Raw genomic sequence first — 13,647 nt, 5'->3', positions numbered from 1 at the left:
TCTAAATTTGATCTGAAACAAGGAACTAAGCCAGTATTTCAAGATAGCCACAGAAAATACACAAGCATCTTTAATAAATGGCAGTGTATGCCACAAATGCTTTACATCTTATAGGTCCATCTAGATGTGACTTACCTGACAGCTTACATAAGAAACCAAACAGAAAAAAATGCAATATATATGTTTCAAATAAACAGTCAAAATACATATTTCGTTGGGATGGAGGCATATATATGTTTGCGTTAAGACTTCCCAGGGGACAAAACCTGCACTAGTACAAAATCTGGGACAACTGATATTCAGCCTTGGACCATCATTTAAACAGCACTACTAAAAGCAAGGAACAAGTGATAAAGTTAAGTCTGGATATCTTGTGAAATATTAGGGCTAGAATTTAATGACCCACGTAACATTAGAAAGAAGAGGCTGGTTCTCAGGTTTACTATTATGCTACATCCATGTACGGCCTGGCAAGTTGTGAGCTATCAGAGTAAAATCACAACAGTTTATCATCTTGCTTTTTTTTCCCTATACCAATTCTGATAGAATTGCCACTATCTTTAGAACCAGAAATCAAAGTTCAAACTATTTTAGAAATATTTTTAAAATAGGTGTAAAACTGTTAACTACAAATTAGGAATAACTTTTGAAATCCATTTTTAAAAATCTGACCCTTAGTTTTTAGTTTCTGGAATTTGAGACATAATCACTAATATCAAGTCATAATTGAGGATTGAAAAGCACACTGATGGCAATAGAGTTTAAGTTCTGATAACAGTAAAGTAGCAATATTAGTAACATTATTATGCATCTCAAGGCATTTTGCAGACATGAATTAAGACATGTTTGATGACTTTCTAAAAGATACATTCTAGTTCAAGCACAAATTACTGGGCTTGATGCAAGAATTACGTGATAAAATTCTAGAACCATAATGTCCCATACTCACCTTAAAAGTTATCAGTCTATAAAAAAAGGCTCAATGCAGCAATGTGGTAAGTTTTATCCTCATTTTACAGCTGGCAAAAGCTGAAGCAAAAGGACTGATTTGCCCAAGATCAACCAGCAAGTCAGTAGCAGAACTGGGAACAGAAGTCTCTTGACTCCCAGTCTGATGCCACTAACCAAAAAATCATCCTTCAACCAACAGCAATGTACCATGCCTACATATGCCTTGGCAGACCAAGTCAAAGTGCTTTCATGGCAAAACAACCTTCCCCAGCACTAGCCCTGGATGTATTGTCTGAAAGAGGCAAAAATACCTGATTTCCCCTCTTCCCACCCTATCACACCTAAGTGCAGATCAGCTGATACCAGTTTCAAGATTAAACTATTACTTGTAAAACTGTTACCCAGACTGAAATATTTCAAGAAGAAGATACAGAACTGTTGTAAGCATTATTTGGTACTGGATATAGCACTCAACAAAATTTCACTTTCAAAATATTAGAAGTTCTCAATATAATGATCAAGTATTAGTGCGTCAAATCAATTATATAGTTCACACCTGTATCAGCCACATAGTAGAGGAAGAAGAGAGAGGTTACTCATCTTGAGCAGTGCCTGGAGTTCTTTGAGATATGTCCCCTTGTTGATGCTTCACTTCAGGTGCACTTGTACCCTACACCTTTGATCAGAGATTTCTGGTAGCAGTGCCCATTCAGCCCACATGTGTACCCCACATATCCTTGTGCCCTGTGCCAAGATTCTATGGGGCTGAACAGGTAAGCCACTCTCGGTACCTTCTTCACCACGAAGACCCACAGACTCCGAAACAGAGGGGAACGAAGGCAGGTAGTGCAGCACCAAAGGGGGACACATCTCAAACTCCAGTTATTGCACAAGGTGAGAAAGTGTCCAAGATTTTTACCTAAGGTGTCCTCAGAATTTCTTCTTCGAGTAGTGTCCCTGTGGATTCTCCATTTCAGGTGATTTGTGAGCAGTACCCCATTAAGGAGGTGGCAGGTTCGGAGCAGAGTCCAACACGAAGAGAGAACTGCATTGCGGGATAGCTCAGTGGTTTGCGCCTTGGCCTGCTAAAGTCAGAATTGTAAGCTCAATCCTTGAGGGACCATTTAGGGATCTGGGGCAAAAATCTGTCTGGGGATTGGTCCTGATTTGAGCAGGAGGTTGGACTAGATGATCTCCTGAGGTCCCTTTCAATCCAGATATTCTATGCCTACAGCAGCATCTGATCTTGCTGCAGGTTCCAAAGCATAATGATTAGACAAAATATGATCAGATGACCAAGTTGCCACCCTACAGATGTATGCAATTGGTACATCCTTAAGTAAGGCTATAGATGTAGATCGTGCTCTTGTGGAATGTGCTACCACTCTCGAAGGGGGCTGAACATGAGTTCTGTCTTAACAAATCTTAATACAATCGGACATCAATTTTGATAACCTGTTCTGAAGTTACTGAATACTTGTTTTTGTCTGCAATGGATATAAATAGTCTAAGGGATCTTCTAAATGGTTTGGTCCTAACTATGTGTAAGGCTAACATCCTCATGATATCTAGGCTATCAAATATGGTTTCCTGAGTAGTCCAGTGTGGTTTGGGGGGGAAATCTGGGAGATGAATGGGTTGATACAAAATTCTGAGGACACCGTAGGTACAAAAAACTTAGAAGTACCTGTAGTGACACTTTCTCTCTGGTGAATACTGTAAATATTGTGTCTGCCATTAAGGCCCCCAATTCTCTCACCCTTCAGGCAGAAGTTATTGCTATCAGGAAGACTGTCGTCTTTGATAAATCTACCAAAGAAGATCTAACTAGTGGCTAAAAAGGGTGTTTCATAAGGCAAGTAAGTACTAGGTTCAAGTCCCAGCTTGGAGTCAGATCTCTGTTTTGTGGGGAGATATTTGACAAACCTCTTAGATATCTTGCCATAGCTGGGTAAGTGAAGAGTAAAAAAACCCCTATGGGTATGTGAAAAGCTTTTATGGAATTTAGAGAAAGAACCAATGTTTTCAGTTCCAATAGGGAATCCAATACCCTGGAAAGAGGAGAACAAGTTGGCAACATCTGGTGATTGTTACACCAAAGATAATACTGTTTCCATTTTCCAGAGGTATTTCTTGTAGATTCTTTTCTACTATTCTACATATTGTACGTCTGACAAACAAGGTATCACTATTACTGAGAACCAATGAGGAACCAAGCTTGTAACCTCAAAATCTGCTGGTTGGGGTGAAGTGATCAACTGGCACCGTGGGTCAGTAGATGAGCACTGACCAACAGCCTCCACAAAGGGAAAGAGATGAATCTGATCAAATAGGGATACCAGACCTGTCTTGGCCACATTGGTGCAATCAGTATGACTCTGGCTCGATTTTGTTGAGAACCTTTAATAAATGGTATCAGTGGTTATGGACCGAGAAGTCCTTTTGTCCATGAGAGGAGGAACATGCCTCCTATGCATTAAGGATTGAGCTCTCTTATGGAACAATACCTGATGCATTTTGTAGTGGCTGCTATGGCAAACAGACTGACCTGTGGGAACCCCCAAGGTAAGAATACCTTGTGGAGGACTTTTCAGATCCCATTAGTAATTTAGAAAGAAATGTATGCTGACGTCATCTGGCATGGTGTCTGAATACCTGGGAAGTAAGAAGCTGAGATGACTGTGTTGTTGGTTTTGCACCAATCCCAGAGTTCTACTACTACCGCACCAACATTTGGGAAAAGTGCACCTCCTTGACGATTGATATAATACATGAATGCCTAGTTGTCGATCACTATCTTTACTGACTTCAAATTGATTAGTGGTAGAAAGTGTAAGGAAGCATTTTTGATGGCTCTCAATTCCAAAAGCTTGATGTAGAGAAGCTGTTCTTATAATGATCCTTTCCCCTATACCTTATGAGGTCCCAGATGTGCCCATCCAGCTCAAAAGTTAAGCATCTGATATCACTCCAGTAGGCAGAATTTGCAAGAGCAGAACACCTACACAGGGTTTGGTCAGGTCTTTACACCAACTGAGTGAATGCAGAACCCACTGGAGAACAGACAGTAACCTGACTAGGTTGTGTTTGCTTGGTTTGAAAACTGAAACCATTCCTGTTGACTTTGGAGGTGTAATCAGGCATGCTGCCCTACAATGACACAAGTTGACGTGTCCCAGCAGTTGGAGACAATCTCTTACTGTTACTTGAGGAATACCCTGAATCGTTGAAATGAGATTCACTAGTGTGAGAAATCTGCTCAACAGTAAATATATTCTGCCTGTCACTGCATCCAGGAAAGCTATGAAATCTAGACACAGTAGTGGAGTCAAAATGGACTTTTTAAGGTTGATTTAAAGGACCTGACTGTGAAACAGGGAACACATGATCTTTACTGACATCAACACTTCCTGATACAATCCGCCCCGATCAACCAACTGTCTAGGATGGGAGCACGAGTATACCCAAATGACGTAGGTGAGTGGCAACTACTGCCAGAATCTTTGAAAATATCCTGTGCCAAAGATAGGCCTTAAGGGAGCGCCCTATATCAGTAGTGTTTGTTATTAGAAAACGAAAAGGGTGAATAGCGACATGACAATATGCTTCTTGTAGGTTGAAAGCTGCAAACTAACCTCTTACTTCTAATGAAGGAATTATTGCTGCCAGGGTCACCATCCTGATTTTTTGTTGCTTTACATATTTGTCAAGAGACTTGAAGTCTAAAATTGACTTCCACCCTCCTTTCTGTTGATTGGATGGTTGAGACTCTCAATCAAGTCATCAAAACTGTCATTTGGTGGACATAACATCTGATTTTCATCTCTTGGCTGTGGGTTCAAAGGGTCCAGGGGAGAGGCAGTCAAACAGGCGGATCATGGACTAAATCCCAACTGCCAGACGCATTTGTATAGATCCCAAAACTTTTATTTACTTATTTTTATTACTTTCTCTGTAGACTGGACTTTTACTATACCTTCACCAAGAAATGTGAACCTTGACAAAAAATAATTGAATATCCCTAGCCTATGGTATGTTGAATACAGGGCTTGGTATGCTTTTTGTGCAGCAACCAGACCTACTAAATCTTTTATTTACGGATCTTTAAATCCCTAGGGATCACAGTGTCGCTCTTGAGTCTTTTAAAATGTGGAGACACACATCCATCAAATCTGCAAAGAGACTGTGACAGTGAAAGGGGATTCGACAGTACTATGAACCTCTCTTGGAAAGCCCGACAGCTATAGCCAAGATGCTCTTCTCACAACCACTGCAGTGGAATCAGAGTGTGCTGCCTTATGTGTCCCATCCCAGGGGGCCCGGAGTACCTTTGCCAGGAGATGATCCTCTTGTATAATGGATTTAAATTGGTCTTGATGCTCTTCTGCCAGATGCTCATTAAATAATATAATTTGTTATAATTTAAATAGCCATATTTGCACATGAGATTTATTCCTTTCCTGCTCCTGGTTAAAGCCAGATGTAGATAAGGACCACAGATGTACTCTGTGCCACTGTACCATCTACCTCTCTACCAGTCTCCAGTGACTGAGACATCGATGTGAACGGGGAACTAGCTATACTGGGAGTTCTGTGTATGGTTGGGTTGGTCCTACATCCAAAGCAGGACCTAAAGCTTGCTCCATCATTAGGAGTTAATACTTTCTCTATTTTTTTAAATCTATCTTTGAAGGAAGTGCAGATCCTGCACTTACTGGGGAGAGGAGTATCATCCAGACAGCAGAGGCACTGAGAATGTCCATCACTTATTGGAATAGCCTCACCATAGGAGAGGCACCTCTTGAATAGGAGCCCAGCAGGTCCAAGAAAAACTAATGAACACAGATTTCCCCTTCTGGGGGTTAAATTAACTATATAACTGTCTCTGTGAATAAAACACTTGGCTTTTTTATGGAAAAAAGCCCAAAGGGAACAATTGTTCCAACAACTATCACTATAAGGTAATTAAGTGAGAAAAAGCTAAATATTAGAGAACAGGCACACAGACACCAAAGGGAACTCTGAAGGAACAGAAGGCAGTTTGCCTACATAGCCCCATATAGCCTCAACACCAGGCATGAGAGTGTGTGCGGTGTAAATGAGCAGGCAGAACAGGCACTACTACCAAAAATTGTCAGTTAAAGGCATACGGCTCAGGTGCACCTGAAGTGGAGCACATACAGGGACACTACTCAAAAAAGTATAGACTATACATTTAAAATAAACATATATCTGAAGCAGCATGTAGAATAGACAGTGAAGTGAGAGCTAATGCTTAATAGCTACCTTTTTCTAACCTTCACTGTATACTGCCATCCTGCAAACCAAGGAATGCTCTCCAATCTTATGTTTGATTCTAGTATAATTTAGCATGCATTGTGATCCATCTTGAAAACTTCTCTGCTATGAGGGCACAGAGTTTTCAATTCATAAGTTTATCTCAGGCTGAGTCATAAGAGAACTGTTACAGAAAATGAAATCTACAGCCTTCTTTAACTTGACACATTGGTTTGTTTGGAAAGTGAATAGAACATAAAGCTGTTATCAAGACTACAGCATGGTTTGTTCTTCTGACATCAGATCCCCTCTCCCCCCCTGAGTGGTGCTAAAATAGCAAATCTTTCAATGAGCTTTATGCTTCCTTCACTCTACATTCCTACTCACCTTTAACAGGTTTACTCTTAAGTGGTAATTAAGACTTATTTCTGCTCTCTCGCTTGTGAAGGCAGTATAAAATCTTGTAACAGCAAATGACTAGAAAAAGCCCTCTCACCACCAAGAGCTTAAATAAACTAAAATTATAGTAAATAGAGATGTCAAAACACAGTCTAAGATTGTATTTTGGAGAATGAAAGGCAAGGATTGTTTTAATCCTAACTCTGACCTCACCTTTTTATTGGAAGACTTGAGAGATGTATCTAGTGAGGAACATTCATCCAGTCTGGCTCCATTTCTTTCCTTGTATAAGGTGTTTTTAAAACTTAAAGACTTGATAAAATTGGTAATACTAGCTTAATGGCTTTTGCCTTGAAATAATTTATATGAAATTTTAAACCCATGAGAGCTCTCTGTTGCCACATTCCATTTATCTACATTTTTGTATAATTGGGATGTGGTAATCAGTTCAATTTATATTTCCTATTTAACTGAGTCTATCCCTTACAGAGAATGATGTCACATTACTAGTTACTGGCAGAAACTCAAGGTTTATAGGAATGGGAGAATTAAAATAATATACCTTAGTTTTTAAATACCTATAACTCTGAAGGAGGCATTTTTCTGCCAAAGCAATTTTATAACTGTATTTCTTCTTCTTCTTCTTCTGGAAGTCACCAATTACAGCTTCTACCATGATATCAATGCTATTGCAGAGGTGGGTAGAATTCCAAGGAGCACTTCTGCCGGGACAGTCGTAAGAACAGCACAGTGGTAACAGGGCTGTGCTGTGTTTGTTTCTATAAAGAAGTGAAGAGTTCTCTAAAATGGTATTAACATTCCACTTTTCTATAGAACAGACATGTTCAATTTCACATGTTCTGATCTCAGCCCTTTGATTTACAGCATGGTCCCAGGCTGTGTCTTCATCTCTCCCTTACATGTCACCATTCTTTACCCATTTCACTATCATCCATGAAGAAAGAAGAAAGTAGTAGTGTTAACATCACAAGATTACAAAAGCACCAGAAGCACTGACAATGGTCATATCATACTATAGTTTTGTGACCAATTTGACTCTTATTTGCTAGGTATTTGGTTTACTAATTATAATCCTCATCATTTGTCAAACCAGGAATCCAACATAACTTTTATTAAGTATACAATTTGTGGTTTATGCAATGTTTCAGCACCACGTAATATTAAAATAAAGTAAAAATTCATTACAATTATGAAAAATAAGCTGACTCTTTTCAAGTGTTCATGAAATGTTCACCTAGATAGGTCTGTTTGTTGCCAAAACAAATTTCAGTAACAAGATGATCTGAGAAATCCCTAGTTGTCCCATTTTGCCCTGTAATGAGTAATACCCTTTAAATAACTAGTTTCCTTCTTCATAGCTGAAGAACGGCTTAATTAAAGCCTAAAAGAGCCAATCACCATAGCATACCATATATACGTTTACTTATTCTGTGTACATTAAATGTACATGTAAATAAACATTCTAAAATTTTGAAGAATTTTACACAGATAAAGTTTATGAAGAGATGGATCAGCTTAGTCTGGGGGGGGTTTTTTTGTTTGCTTGCTTGATTTTTTAATTTTTGACTTCCAGATTCTTAAGGGAATGAGAGGGAGATAGAGACTGAAAAAATGATAGTCAAATCTAATCTCTCAATGGTGCTTTTTACACATGAATCTCTCTAAGTATCCTATGAGGCAGTGAAGAGATATCACCTACTACTTTTAATTAGAATTGTCATTTTATATTCTGTAGCTCAATTCTTGTGTATTCAAACATAAATTTGGGAGCTCATTAGCATAATTATAGTTCAGAACTCTTATAATGAAGTTAAAGCATAGACTTTTAGGGATTACAGCACACCAAAGCCTCTCACAACCCCTCTTTTTAACCTCAATTAACAGGTTAAAATAAAATATACACATACTCACACAAGGTATGACATAGATACACACAAAGAATACATAGGTGGAGGTGATATCCTGCAAGACCATATGATAAAACTGTATTTACCATGCACTTTGACCTCCTCTTCTTCAGCTGCCCACTAATCAACTTCTGTTGGTTTACTACTCCAACCCTCTGAATTATATAATAAACAACAACCTAGTTCTTATATAGTGCTTTTCATCAGTAGATCTCAGAGCACTTTACAGACAAGGTCACAGTATCATTATCCCCATATTACAAACAGGAAAACGGAGATAATGAATACAGAAAATGACTTGCCTTAGGTGACTAGAAAGCCAGTGGCTGAGCTGGTAACAAAACCCAGGTCTCCTGAGTCCCATGCTGTATCCACTAGGCCATGTTACCTTTCTGCATAACAGATACCACTTTTATTTTTGAAGCCAGCTTTCCAAAAAAACTGTGTCCTTCCCCTGAAATATGGAAGTCTCCCTCCCCACCATCCTATTATACTGATTTAAGGCTCAAGACACTCTATATTCAATGCCAGACCAGTAAAAGATTTAAGGCTCTGATGTGTCACAAAAACGTAGTATCAATGGGAAAAAAAAGATATCAACTTTCAAATGGGATACACCACTTGATTCTGTTGCCTTAGAAAGTCCCCTAAATATCCAATTTTTAGAGAGATGTTATGAAAAAGCTTTTTAAGTAATATTTAGGTTCGTTAAATGTATTCATTATAATTCTTCCAAGTCTTAGAAACAATTATATATGAGAATATATAATTACTCCCAGATGCAAGATCTACATTAAGACACTGATTCTGCAAACACACGTATGCAAAATTTTCCTACTATAGTAAAGTTGAGCATAGTCTAAATGTTTACAGGATTGGGGCCTAAGATTATGATCACGTATCAGTAATTTAAGGATAAAAACATTACAAGAGTGCTGTAATTATCCCAAAGCAAGTGTTACAAACCCTGAAAAGTCAGAGTTAAGATTAAACTTTAAAGAAATCCAACATATTAAAGCACACAATTGCACAGTTAAGGCACCTAAACAACCTTAGCTCTGCTCCATAATGTTGCCGTGAGGGGAAAAAAAATACGAACAACCCTCATCTATTCTTAAAATCTGTTATTTAACCTGAGACTAGAAACAGTGAATATAAATGAATCACAATATTCAGTAAGTACAAACATCACTAAAGTTCAGTTGTTTTCTGATTTCTGACATTGCTATGCTTTACCCCCGCCCCATCTCAAAGCATGCTTTTATTACTATAGATGACATTGTACTGCCTCAGATGTTGACATAATTAGTTGCAATTTTACCCCATAGGTTCACTTTCAGACTTAAGAATGGTTACTGGACCTCCTGATTTCAACTCTCTTGGTACACCAGTTGGTAAACTCTTTTTATAATGAATAATCCCATTGCAATATAAAGTGGCATTTCCCAATAAAACAAAATGAAAGAGCCAAGTACTATGGCATATGGCATCTCATAAACCCATCAAAATATGAAAGTTTACTATTCCCCCCCAAATATATTTCATATAAACTAGTTTTATGCAGTGGATCATCCGCTTCTTCAATTATTTTCTCACTTCTAAAAGGTGAACGTGACTGCACTCAAACTGTAGTTTGTGATTATATATCTGAATTCTCCAAATTACAGTATAAAATCATTGATTTAAATCATCTTTTGCACTGGTACCTTTAGTTATTTTCATTAAGAAAGGTTCCTTCTCCCTGGTTAGGGACCATTAGAATGTTTATTTGCTATTAAATATAGCTTTTACACTACAGTTAGTGCTGCTTTTTGCTAACCAGGAGAGTACACTATCTATATATATTATTTAAGTAATTATACATCTTAACATACACTTCTTCTGATTTTTAATTTTTATTGTGATGAAAAATGGTGAATGGTGCATTTCTTATTTTGTAGATTAATTTTTAACCTTGTTTTATGTCAGTCTATCTGGATAGAAATTCAAATTAAAAATGCATAAAAATAGCATTTTAATTGTGATTAACTAGTTATATAAAGCTACCTTAAATGTGCTGCTTACACAAGAAAAAATTTTCAGAAAGTTTATCATATCTGGGTGTGCTTTTAAAACTAAATGATTAAAAAAGGAAATCTTGTCCCTAGTTAGTGAACTGAACTGATTGTTTCTGGTCACCATGTCCAAGATTTTAGTACTAAATCTCATCCTTTCACACCTAATTTTTATTCAGAGATTGGAAGCTGAAAACAAGATTTCCTTCTTTTTTCAACTCCCACCTCATTTCTTAGCTTTGAATTAACTAGTCATTGAACTGAACTAATTGAATAAATGAAGAATATATTCTGCAGAAGAAGCTACAGGTATCAAAAGTTCATTTAGCACTTGAAAAACTCTGTTTCCAGATGCTTAGGCAATGGGTTCAGTGGTCTTTCTTTAAAATATGGCAGCAAACGTACTGCTTAATATTATTTTTGATATTCAATTTAAAATGATTTTACCAAATTATAAGAAGTTTAAGCCTTAACATAAGTTGTCAACTTTAAATTTAATTTTAAATAGGTTTTTTTTAATCTGTATAAATTTAATTTTAAAAAATCCAATTTAAATATAAATCTGATTTTTTAAATCAATGTTTTATCCATCCTCATGTGCAATAGATTCAACATCCACAAAACGTACATTGTTCAAAGGAAAGCAAGTTTAACAATAAAAACCTCATCATTACTAGTACAGTAAGTCTTAGTCGCAGGGTTGAAAGAAATGCTCTAACAATCTGATCCCACACTGGTGTATTAGCATTCAAAACTATGGGTGAGTAGGATGTATGTACACCGGACATAGTGTATATCCGTTAATTGTGCTGAAATTGCATTAACGCAAAAATGTAAACACAAAATCAGAGACATCAGATGGACATAACATGGCAACAGTAAACTGACATTATAAAGGTTCTACAACAATATTCACAGCTCAAGCCAACATGAAGTTAAACTGTATATAACTTTCATTACTCTAAATCAAAATACTTAAAATATGAATATTTGTTAATGTGATTATTGCAATAATTTACAAGTTGATATACCATTGTAATTCTCCTATAAATTAGATTTCTGATCTCTAAATATTGTACTTTGAAAAGTGAAAATCACATTCCTCAGTACTAAATCAAAAATATTATTCTTTGTATTACTTGGAACAGCACTGGTTATTCCAAACAAGTTCAGATGCAGAACAGTTACTGATAATGCAGTAAATTATAGGAGTCTGAAGTCTAAATTGCATCAAAAATAGAGGACATAAAACTACTGCTTCATATTATACTTGGTTCTCTTCCTGTAACTTTTCCTTTAAATGTTTTTGCTTCAAACTGATTAAAACTGTATCTTACCTGTTATATACTTTATCCCTTTAAGTGATTACATACATATTGTGTCAGACTAGATGATCACAATGGTTCCTTCTGGCCTGGAGTCTATGAATCATTCATTTGTTTACATTACTATATTTCTTACATAAAAAATTATTTCACATGAATTTTAGAATTCTTGACAAATAATAAATTGCAAACTTTGAGTATCAAAGCTTCCTCCCTGATAGAATAAAAGTGCAGGCAGTGAATAGGTAAGCTCCCACAGCTAGAACACAAGCAAATTCTGGAGGGACCACTTATAGGTTAAGTTAATTAACTCTCCAAACCTTTAATTCTTGACATCTGCTGAGACTGACATTAACAGTACCACTTATGATTTTTCAATAATGTGGACATTTGAAGATGAAGAATGGGACTAAAGCTCCCAACTCATTTCTCATCCATTAATTTCTAAGCCAAGTATTTGTCTGATAGTATTGAAAAGACACTTAAACAGGACATGATAGCAATGAATATTTATTTTCATAGTCATATTGAATAATAGATGCTGAACCAGAAAAAGATTAACACACTAAGTTTGCAGTTTACTTATGAAATATTTATTTACTGTGGACAGAGGACACTTACAGGCAAAAAGCTTCTTACTTATGACTGAAAACAGCTTTCTTACAGTTTCAGTCAAACAGATGGACGATCTATCCACAAATAAAAATTAGTAATAGCTGACAAGCAGCTCACTCATGCTATCCAGGCTGATCTATGAATATTTCGATTTTAGATGTCCATGTTGCTTAATCATTTCTAATTAACAGAAAAATCTTTACATGAAAACACATGTACTAGCAGTTTATAAGGCCACTTATGTTTGGGACTGTAATGGAACTACATTTTGATAGTAGCTGGTTTACACAGAACTCTTTCAATTTTATGCTAGACAAATATCTAGGCTTGCCAGAAGCACAATTCCAGCCAGAGAATATCTTTTTTTAAAAATATGAAGTACTAAAGAAAAAGAGGAGGGAAGTAACAACATGGATGGCAGGCGCAGATGATGCTGGGAAGGGCAGTTATAGACATTTGAAATGTTTGTAAGTAAAATGTCTGATTTAACTCTCTGGGAAATAACAAAATAGAAAAACTGTAAAACAGTAATCATATAGACTATTGGACCATCAAGATCCAACAAGCTGATTAAAATATGCCAGTCAAACATATGTTTTTAACCCCAGAGGAAGTATTAATATTCACTAATCAAAGAATGAATGTAGCCAGTATGGATATTAAGAAAAGCAAGAGCCCAACATGAGTAAGGATAATTAGCCACAGAAATACATTTTCATTATAAAATAAGTTCTCTTTTTTAAATCGCCTATGTCTCAAACTATTGATAACACATTTTCTCTGCTACCTAGGTTAACTGGTAAACATGTATGGGTATGCAGAAAGCAGAACTTTTACTTATCTTTAGTTTGCCTCTTTCAAACATCCTCACTTGAAATAATATTGTAGTTTCCCCTTTAACCATATGATTAGAATTTATAGGCTGAAGAGTGGGGCTTGGGCATTTGCAGACCCTGGCCTCAAAACATCCCAGCTCTATTCAGTACCCAGATTTAAAATCTGTTAACTGCCAAGTTATATTCTTGTATCCCATTCTGTTCACATTTTTTCTACTATAATAAGGTCAGTAAGGGATAGTCTTATATTCCATACTGCTTG

At 36.6% G+C, this 13,647-nt stretch overlaps 1 protein-coding gene across 6 annotated transcripts in view; it reads right to left on the bottom strand.

Moving 5' to 3' along the window:
* PSPC1 (paraspeckle component 1) overlaps positions 1-13,647 on the bottom strand; it is a 123,761-nt gene that overhangs the window by 42,796 nt on the left and 67,318 nt on the right. The window lies entirely within an intron of this gene.

Source organism: Gopherus flavomarginatus, chromosome 1, assembly GCF_025201925.1.
Source record: "Gopherus flavomarginatus isolate rGopFla2 chromosome 1, rGopFla2.mat.asm, whole genome shotgun sequence".
Taxonomy (NCBI): domain Eukaryota; kingdom Metazoa; phylum Chordata; order Testudines; family Testudinidae; genus Gopherus; species Gopherus flavomarginatus.
Note: the sequence above shows the minus strand (reverse complement) of the source record. Positions and strands in the feature narration are given on the sequence as shown.